Raw genomic sequence first — 9,384 nt, forward strand, 5'->3', positions numbered from 1 at the left:
CCTTTTATAGATTATAAATACACTATTATATAGTGAGTTTTCTTTTTCTTTAAACACTTAAATAACTATGGCTGAAGGTATGTTTATATTTGTTTTGTTTTTGGTTAATAAACACCTTGAAGTTACAAGTTTCAAATTTCTTGATAGAAGGAAATTATGGAATAATAAAATAAATCTTAATTTAAAAGGGTCTCTAGTCTAGCCTATATATATAGCCTGTCTCCACCAAAAGGAAACATACAAGGTAAAGGCCAAAAACTAGAAGATACCTTTTATAGATTATAAATACACTATTATATGGTGAGTTTTCTTTTTCTCTAAACACTTAAATAACTATGGCTGAAGGTATGTTTATATTTGTTTTGTTTCCGCTGCATACTTTAAATTTTATCTTACATAATTATGATTTCAATCTTCTAAGTATAACTAAAAAAATACTTAGGTGATTCAAAATCATAGGGTATGTTTATATTTGTTTTGTTTCCGCTGTATACTTTAAATTTTATCTTACATAATTATGATTTCAATCTTCTAAGTATAACTAAAAAAATACTTAGGTGATTCAAAATCATAGGGTGTGTACCACATTAAATTTTGGAAAAATTATAGTTTTAACCTTATAGTATAAGGGTGTAACAAATTAAATACTAAGGTTAAAAAAAATACAAATAATTTCTATGCCTATTTAAGTGGAATAATATTGTGGGTTCCAATTAGCTTAATTGATAAAGGCTCTGTCTCAGATGGTTGAATAACAAATCTAGGGTTCAATCCTGCCTACACCAAAAACTGATTTGTGTTTTGGTTTGATGCTAAAGAGTATAATTAAAAGCGGATATCATAAGTTGAAACTTTTTCTCTAAAAAACAAAGTGGAATAACATTGTTTTTTAGATTTAATATAGACTAGTGATTTAATGTTGCGATTAAAATAATGCAAACCTTGATGATAGCTCTTTATTGAAATGATTAACCATTTCTTTTCTTTTTTAGAGAGTTTCAACGTATGACATCCACTCTTAATGATAACTTTTTATTATCAGATCAAAACACGAATCAGTTTTTGGTATAGGCGGGATTAAACCCTAAATCTCTTATTCAACCATCAAAGACAAAAACTTTATCAATTGAGCTTACTCGAACCCACAATATTATTCCACTTAAATAGACATAGAAATTATTTGTTATTTTTTTAAAACCTTAGTATTTAATTTGTTACACCCTTGTACTATAAGGTTAAAACTATAATTTTTCCAAAATTTAATGTGGTAAACACCCTATGATTTTAATCACCAAAGTATTTTTTTTTAGTTATACTTAGAAGATTCAAATCATAATTATCCTAATAAAAGAGAGGATGCTATGATTCTAAAAAAAAAAAAAAAAAAAAAAGAGAGGATGTTTATAACAATGGCATAATATTATCTTATTATTTATCATTCTACTTTTTTTTAATCATCTTTATAAAATACAAATATTTTCTATCATTGGACTTTCCCATTTTCCAATGTTCCAACCATATAAGTATAAAATTGATCGAATTATTTTACATTCTACTCTTAAATAAATATACTAATAAAATAAATTAAAATATTTTGGGCCTGATCCAAATGAGTCCTATTTATGGAATTAGTAATTAGGCCTGATTGAGCTGAATGATTGAAGAATCTTTTGGAGCTGTATAGCTAAAAAAAGGGGAAATTATTGCATAGTCCAAGAGTGACTATGCAATAACTGCCCAAAAAAAGGGAACTTAGTTGGAAAATTTCATGAAACAAATCTGGGTTTTTTTATGAATCATGAGGGAATTGGAATTTTTTATATGTATGTCTTCGTGAGAGAGAAAGAGGGTTGGTTTGGGTTGTAATCTCGAAACTTTTTCATAGATCTAAAGTTCCATTTTAGGTTCTAATATTTTTTCTGTAGTTTTTGTCAAATTTGGCCCCTCTAGGTTGATTTTCTTTTACTTTAATTAAAAAAAGAAAAAGGAAAAGACTTTGATGTATAGATCTTAACTCGTACCAACTACCAACAAAGGAGGATGAAATTCAAGATTTGAAGTTCATAACCTTCCTTTTTCATCAAAAAAAGAAAAAAGTTTACAACCTCCCTTGTAAAATACATTTAAGAAGATGTAATTCTCATGACTGATGTGGCTGGGGATTCAAGTCAAGTATTTGCGCACAAAAGTCCATGGAAATAAAATTGACATGGTTTAGCTCCAAACTAGTTTAGGGCGATCTCTTCCAATTTAGGACTTGGCAACTTTTAAAACTATTCGTATGTATTATTTAAACAAATTAAATGACTCAAAAAAAAGAAGAAGTTATGTGACTAAAACTAAACGTGGATAGTCTTTTCAATTGTTATGTATCCAGTTGGAGGAATGGGATCTAATTAACTCAACTAGTAAAGTCTCTGATGGTTGAATGAGAGATTTGGAGTTCAATCCTCGTCTATACCAAAAACCGATTGGTGTCTTAGTCTGATGATAAAGAGCAATCATTATGAGCAAAAGTCATAGGTTAAAACTCAAAAAAAAAAAAAATGGAGGAAAATAGTTATAAATAAATTTGGAGCTAAATTCTTTTGGTCTTTCCCATTAAGAAATTATATATGATTCATATTTAAATAATAAATAGTAGTTTCCTTTCTTAGCCCTTACGCGAGTCTAGAGGTTCTCTCCCTTTTTTTTCTTTAAAAAATAAAAGACAAAAATAAAAATTGTGAAATTTACAATTGAAAATTTCACAAAGGAACACCATAGTAGATTAATATTTAGAAAGATGAGTTGTATTATATATATATATATGAGTTGGGTTCAAGTTATACCTAATATAACACTAAGCAATGTTACACCACCCAATAACTTGTTATTGAATTAATATTTTGAAAATCCAATCGTTGAATTACATGTTCTATATGTTCTTAACATGCATGCCAATTTTCATATCAATCGGATGCTATTTACTATTTGATCCATAAACTCATATTTTATGCATTATTTTAAACTATAAAAATTTGAATTTTAACAATTGATTGATGGCATGGATATTAGTTTTTGATCACCTTGAAATTTGCAAGCATAAAGAATATACAAAGATAATGTAATCTAAGATTTGACAATATTCACATCCAATTAAAAAATATTGAGTGGTGTAACATTGTTTAGAATTACACTAGGTGTAACTTAAACCCAACTCTCTCTCTCTCTCTCTCTCTCTCTCTCTCTCTCTCTCTCTCTCTCTCTATATATATATATATATATATATATGTATGTATACACATATATATATTACACTTGGTGTAACACTAAGTTATGTTACACCACTCAATATTTTTTTATTGAATTCAAATTTTAATAAATCCACCATGAAATTAGATTCTCTTCTTATACTTTACATGCTTGCAAAATTTCAAGATGATCAAAAATAAATAGTTAGGTCATCAACCAATTATTTAAATTCAAGTTTTTGTAGTTTAAAATAATGCATAAAAAATGAGTTTATGGATTGAAATATAAATAACATCTGATTAACCTGAAAATTTACATGCATGTTAAGAACATATAATCCAACGTTAAGATTTTCAAAATACAAACTCAACAACAAGTTATTGAGTGATATAATATTGCTTAGAGTTAATTACATCACCCAATATATTGGCACGCAAGTGTCTTTCGAGGAAGAAAATTGTAGTAAAAATTTCTTTTTAAGATAACAAAATTGTAGGGACTAAAGGTGTAACTTAAACCCAACTCTCTCTCTCTCTCTCACCTGGTGTAACACTAAGTTATGTTACACCACTCAATATTTTTTTATTGAATTCAAATTTTAATAAATCCAACATTAGATTAGATTCTCTTCTTATACTTTACATGCTTGCAAAATTTCAAGATGATCAAAAATAAATAGTTAGGTCATCAACCAATTATTTAAATTCAAGTTTTTGTAGTTTAAAATAATGCATAAAAGATGAGTTTATGGATTGAATTGTAAATAACATCTGATTAACATGAAAATTTGCATGCATGTTAAGAACATATAGAACATATAATCCAACGTTGAGATTTTCAAAAAACAAACTCAACAACAAGTTATTGGGTGATTTAACATTGCTTAGAGTTAATTACATCACCCAATATATTGGCACGCAAGTATCTTTCGAGGAAGAAAATTGTAGTAAAATTTTTTTTTTAAGATAAAAAAAATTGTAGGGACCAAATGAACCAATGGCCCAAGCCCACTTAGAACAGTGGTTGGATCGGTCCAACCGTGGCCCAACACAATGAATTTATAAGAGAGGGAAACAAACAAATAAAGGGGGACTTCGCTTGAGGAGGAAAATAAGGAGGGAAGGGCCAATCTTATTAAGGGGATGAACCACTTTCTCCATACAAATTGGCCCGAGTAGACCACATCTACATAAAAATTATTACTATTCATTCTCTTATCTCTAAGTGTTCTTCTTGTTTCTTCTTTTCCTCTTGATACTTGTGTCCCGCCCCTTATCTCTATAAACCTACCTTTTCTTATATACTCCTCCTTTTATCACATCTCAACTATTCATCCTTACCTAACATCCCTCCTCTCATGACACTTGTCACTTTTTACATCTGAAGAAGGTGGTGGAAGAAGTCTGCTTAGTTGTAACATACACTGTTCAGGTTACTTCCTCATCAACGCAGTTGATAAAGTTGTTGCCCACCATTTAATGCGGAGGCGATAGGCTACTCCAAACTAGAAATTTCCCCTATGACCACTGATTCTCTCTCTCTCTTTCTTCAGATTCTCGCTCCCACTTAGAATGCCTTAGAGTACTTTGACTCATCTCTTCCTCTCCTCGAGCGCCTTTCCTCCTCGGTTCCGTGGACCACAGCATCTTCACAATTGTATGGCAACTCTTCATATCCATCCTCGGTCCTCGGGCACTCACAAAAATAATTACATGAAGGACAAAGTTTAGTTACAAAATTAGTTGTAGCCTAAGTCTACAACTTTACCTAATAAAATAAATATTATTACATATTTTGAAAATCTAACCGTTAAATTGTATGTTCTTTGCGTTTTTAATACACATGTCAAATTTTGTATCAATTGGATATTATTTGCGATATGATCCATAAGTTTATATTTTATGCATAATTTTAAACTGTAAAAAACTTACAATTTAAACAATTTATTGATGGGATAATTATTGATCTTTAATTTTCTAAAAAATTTGTAAGCATGTACTATATAATATGAAGATTTAATCCAATGGTGAATTTGTCAAAATTCACATCTAATAAAAAGATATTAAGTAAAGTTGTAATTTTAGGCTACAACCAATTTTATAGCCAAATTTTGTCCTTGAAAGAATGATGATTGCACAATTCCAAAATTATTACAATGACGTTTGTAGCTCCAAATTTTATAAATATTAAAAAAATTAAAATTGAAAACATAAATCACTGCAACATATACGCACACATGAAAATGCCTTTAATTCAATATTTAAAAACAATTAAAAACATAGTTAAGTAGAAGCATCAGTTCAAAAAAAAAAAAAAAAAAAAAAAAACCCAAATTTTTAAACATTAAAAAGGAAAAGAAAAAAGTGGTTGTTATAGTTAAGCAAAAAGAGACTCATGTGAAAGTTGAACTGGCATTGAAAACAAAGCTAATAAAAAATTGATAAGAAAAAAAAATTATAATTAAAATTCATACATGCATCATTATATAAACGAAACAAAATATCAAATTAATATCATCATCTATATATATAATAATAGGTGAAGTAGTGAAAAACTCAAATTAGAATTCCAAATTAAAGTTCTAATTTTGCGCCATGCGTTTTAAATTATTTATTCTTAAAGAATTTAATTTTTTAATTTTAGAATAAAATTTGGGACCACATCATAAATATTTATCCAAGTAAGTTATTAAGGACAAAAACCAAAGAGTCTAGAATAAATAAATCATAAAAAAATAAATAAAATAAAAAGTGCTTCACAATATATATATATATTTTTTTAAATGGACAATTTACATTTTATACCTAATAATATTTTTACAAATTTTTTTAAAGAATTAAAAAAATATAAAAATGACTATCAATAGTTTAAGGACTTAATTTGTATCAATCCCAAATTGGTATTGGGTTCGAACGTTAAAGGCCCAAACAATAAATTTGTAGAGAGTGAGCTAAAAAACTAGGCCTTGTTGAACGAACAGTCATTAGTCATGGTGTTCATGATGATCGCATAGGGGTGAACTGAACTTATCTAAGAAGACTTTCTCCTCGGCTCGGCCTAAGTGGCTCCGATCCTTAGACCTCGTCCAAGGAGCTTAATGTTCTTATTATTTTTTTTTACGCTAGGTTACAATGGTCCTAGTGACGATACATAATGCTCTTTATTTTTTCACCCCACCCCCTTTCCTGTGGACGAATTCTTACATTATATAGCCCCTCTCAGTTGATCCTTACCTTCCATCTGTTGATCAGGCAGGTAATTACTCGAGTGCTTGTCCCATCAGCCGCCTTCCCCTACTTTCTGTTAGTTGCAATAACCAAAACCACACTGTTCGGGGGTCTTTTCCCATTAATGTGGCCAAGACGTTTGTTGGCGCATTCAATGCAGAGGTGACAATTTTTCCTTGAACCGCTCCCACACTGTACCCCCGTGCGAGTCCTACTGTACTCGTCATTTCTTCTGGGAGCGCTTTGTGGGCTGCCTTTGATGGCGTGCCGTTCTTCCCTTCTAGGTTTTGGGATGCCGATGACAGGATTGTCTTTGGCTGCATTTCTAGGCCATTTGGACTTTCGCTGCATGTCCTCGGCAACGTTTCTCCTCGGCGCAGGCCTTGGGCCTTAAGGTAAAGTGGGCCGGGGTCACAAATTCTCTAGCCCCACAATAGCCCCTCAAAACCCTACTGTTCGACTCCTCAGACGGAGAGGAGGGTTTTGATGACATCAGGCCTCTGCCATAGCTTGTCAATCCTTGTCATCTATCAGTACCAGAGACTCTTCGTCTGCCCGAGACACATTCTTGGCGCCTTGGTATGTGAAGCGCGTCTTCATTAAATGCGAGCGGCTCTGTGCTTCTCACGTTCAACGGTGCGATGGTAATCAAACGGTGGAGATTTCCTTACCTTTATGGGCGGGAAAATTCGCACAGTTACTTTTGATGGAAAGTATAAATAATTTTTAGAACTAATTTGTCTCTTCACTTTCGCACTTAAGTGTTCTGGCGCACATACCCTGGGTTCAGTCAAACTTCCATCCAAACTCAAGTCTCTCTCCAGCATAAAAAGCCCGTCCGAGGAACTTTTCCTCCTTTCTGTAAGTTTTCTGCTCTCACTAACTCGTGCTTTCTCTCTTCTGAGTTTATTTTTCTCTTGCTCCTCTACTTCTCCCGTCATCCCCTGAGCCTGTTTAGCAGTTCCTAGAGATGGTTAAATTGAAAAAGTTAGTTGAGACCGAAGAGGCGATGAAAAAGTTCATCGCCGACTATAGGATACCCCCCAATGTGAGTTTGAGGTACCGCAAGGTGGGGGAGTGGCATCTTAAGAGAAGAACGGGCGAGGTGATGATTCCTCTTCTCGCCTTTATAAAGAGGGGTGTGAGAATCCCAATGGGGCCGGTAATGAGGAATTACCTTAGGCATTTCCGATTAGCTCCCACCCAGTGCGCTGCTAATGTGTTTAGGATTCTGGGTTGTGTGGACGCCTTAAATGAAAAAATGGGGCTAAGACTGACCCATCATGATGTAAACTGGTGCTACAACCTCCAACATTTGAGGGGCAAATCCTATTACATGAAGACGAGAGACGATAGGGTTCGGCTAATTCAGTGCCTCCCTGAGTCCAGCAACGGATTGAACAAGGACTTTCTTATTGTATTTGGAGAGTGGCACGATGGCCTTCCTTGCCCAACTGTGGAGGGAGAACCAGGTGGGTTGCAGAGAGTAGGAGGGGGCTAATCTTTTGTGCCGTCGTAATTTGTGTGGTTTGGTTACTAACTATGAACAAGCCTTCTTTTTGCAGATCCACACGCCTTTCAGCGGCACTTTCATCTGACCAACAGAGAGGATTTGGAAACCGTTCTCAAGGCGGCGGTTTTTGTAAACGAAGAGGACAACTAAGTCAGAGCCGTTCACAAAATCTTAGGGTACGATCCTATCCAAAAGTCATTTGCCGCCCCGAAGCACGTGATCAGGGCTAACGATCCTCGGCTTCAGAAAATCACTGTAGCCGAGCACGGGTTTTTGATCTCTGAAGGATCTCCTGTCCCGGAAGGCATCCCGTTGGCGGGCTCTTCTCCGTCCCACCATGTAGCGAAGGACGAGGGTGATTTGGGCTTATCCGAAGAGGGGTTCGGTGTATTTGACCAAGCCGATCCATCCGAGGATCCTTTCGGTGACCTGGGTGACCCTGACTTGTCCGAGGCGGAATTGTCGTCAGTGGGAACATCTTCTCGGGCGGAGATGGGTGTTAAGAGAAAACCCCCGACCAGCTTGTTTGACCTGCTTGAGGGCCAGCCGGGGAAGGGTGTGCAGGGAAGGTCGCAGTCCAGTGTTCCAACTCCCCCACCACAGCCCCAGCCTGTCCAGACTAAGTCTTCTCCTTCCCGGTTGCAGTCACAATCTCCCCGACCAAAACTTCCTGCCCCTTCCCAATCCACTCTGCCTCCTCGGCCTAAGCCCATCGACCCAAAGAGGAAGAGGAGTTCCAAGGGTAAGGAGCCAATGGACGGGAGGAAATCCCACTCCTCTCGAGAGGAGGACGAAGCCTCGCGAGCTCAAAAACAGTTAAAGATTGGGCATCAAGGCCAGGGGAAAGGGGTCGATGCCCAATCCGCGCCCAATGCTTGGCTTCCTGCCCCAATGCTCCATGGGGAACCTCTGATGGAAGATGCATCCATGAGGAGCTTTCGAGACGGCGAAGGCGCTTATGTAGCCGACGCGTTGGAGAGGACCCTGCTGCTCCCCACTGACATGACCCAGTTGAAGAATATGAGGATGCAGGAGATTTTCCTCAGCATGAAGAGGTACCTGGGCATGGTAAGGCTCCTAATACCTATGACTCCGTAGAACTTTGTTCCTAGATTTTCATTCATAATGTGTTTGTTTCAATTGGCAGGCCGTCCAGGCCACCTATAGGCTGGAGAACGAGGCTAAGGGGCAGAGTAAGTCTGCAAAACTTGAGCGTAATAAGCGTATAGAGGCTGCGCGAACCCTTAAAAATTCTAAGGCTGACCTCGCGAAGGCCAGGGAGGACTTAAAGGAGATTACCAAGGCCAGGGATAGTGCTGAGGCAGGCCTGGACAGTGCCCAAAAACAGGTCGAGGAACAGACGAGGCGCCTGCTTGCCGCTGAGGAGCAATTGGAGATCGCCAAGGAGCA

This window comes from Quercus robur, chromosome 8 (assembly GCF_932294415.1).
Source record: "Quercus robur chromosome 8, dhQueRobu3.1, whole genome shotgun sequence".
In the NCBI taxonomy this organism is placed as follows: domain Eukaryota; kingdom Viridiplantae; phylum Streptophyta; class Magnoliopsida; order Fagales; family Fagaceae; genus Quercus; species Quercus robur.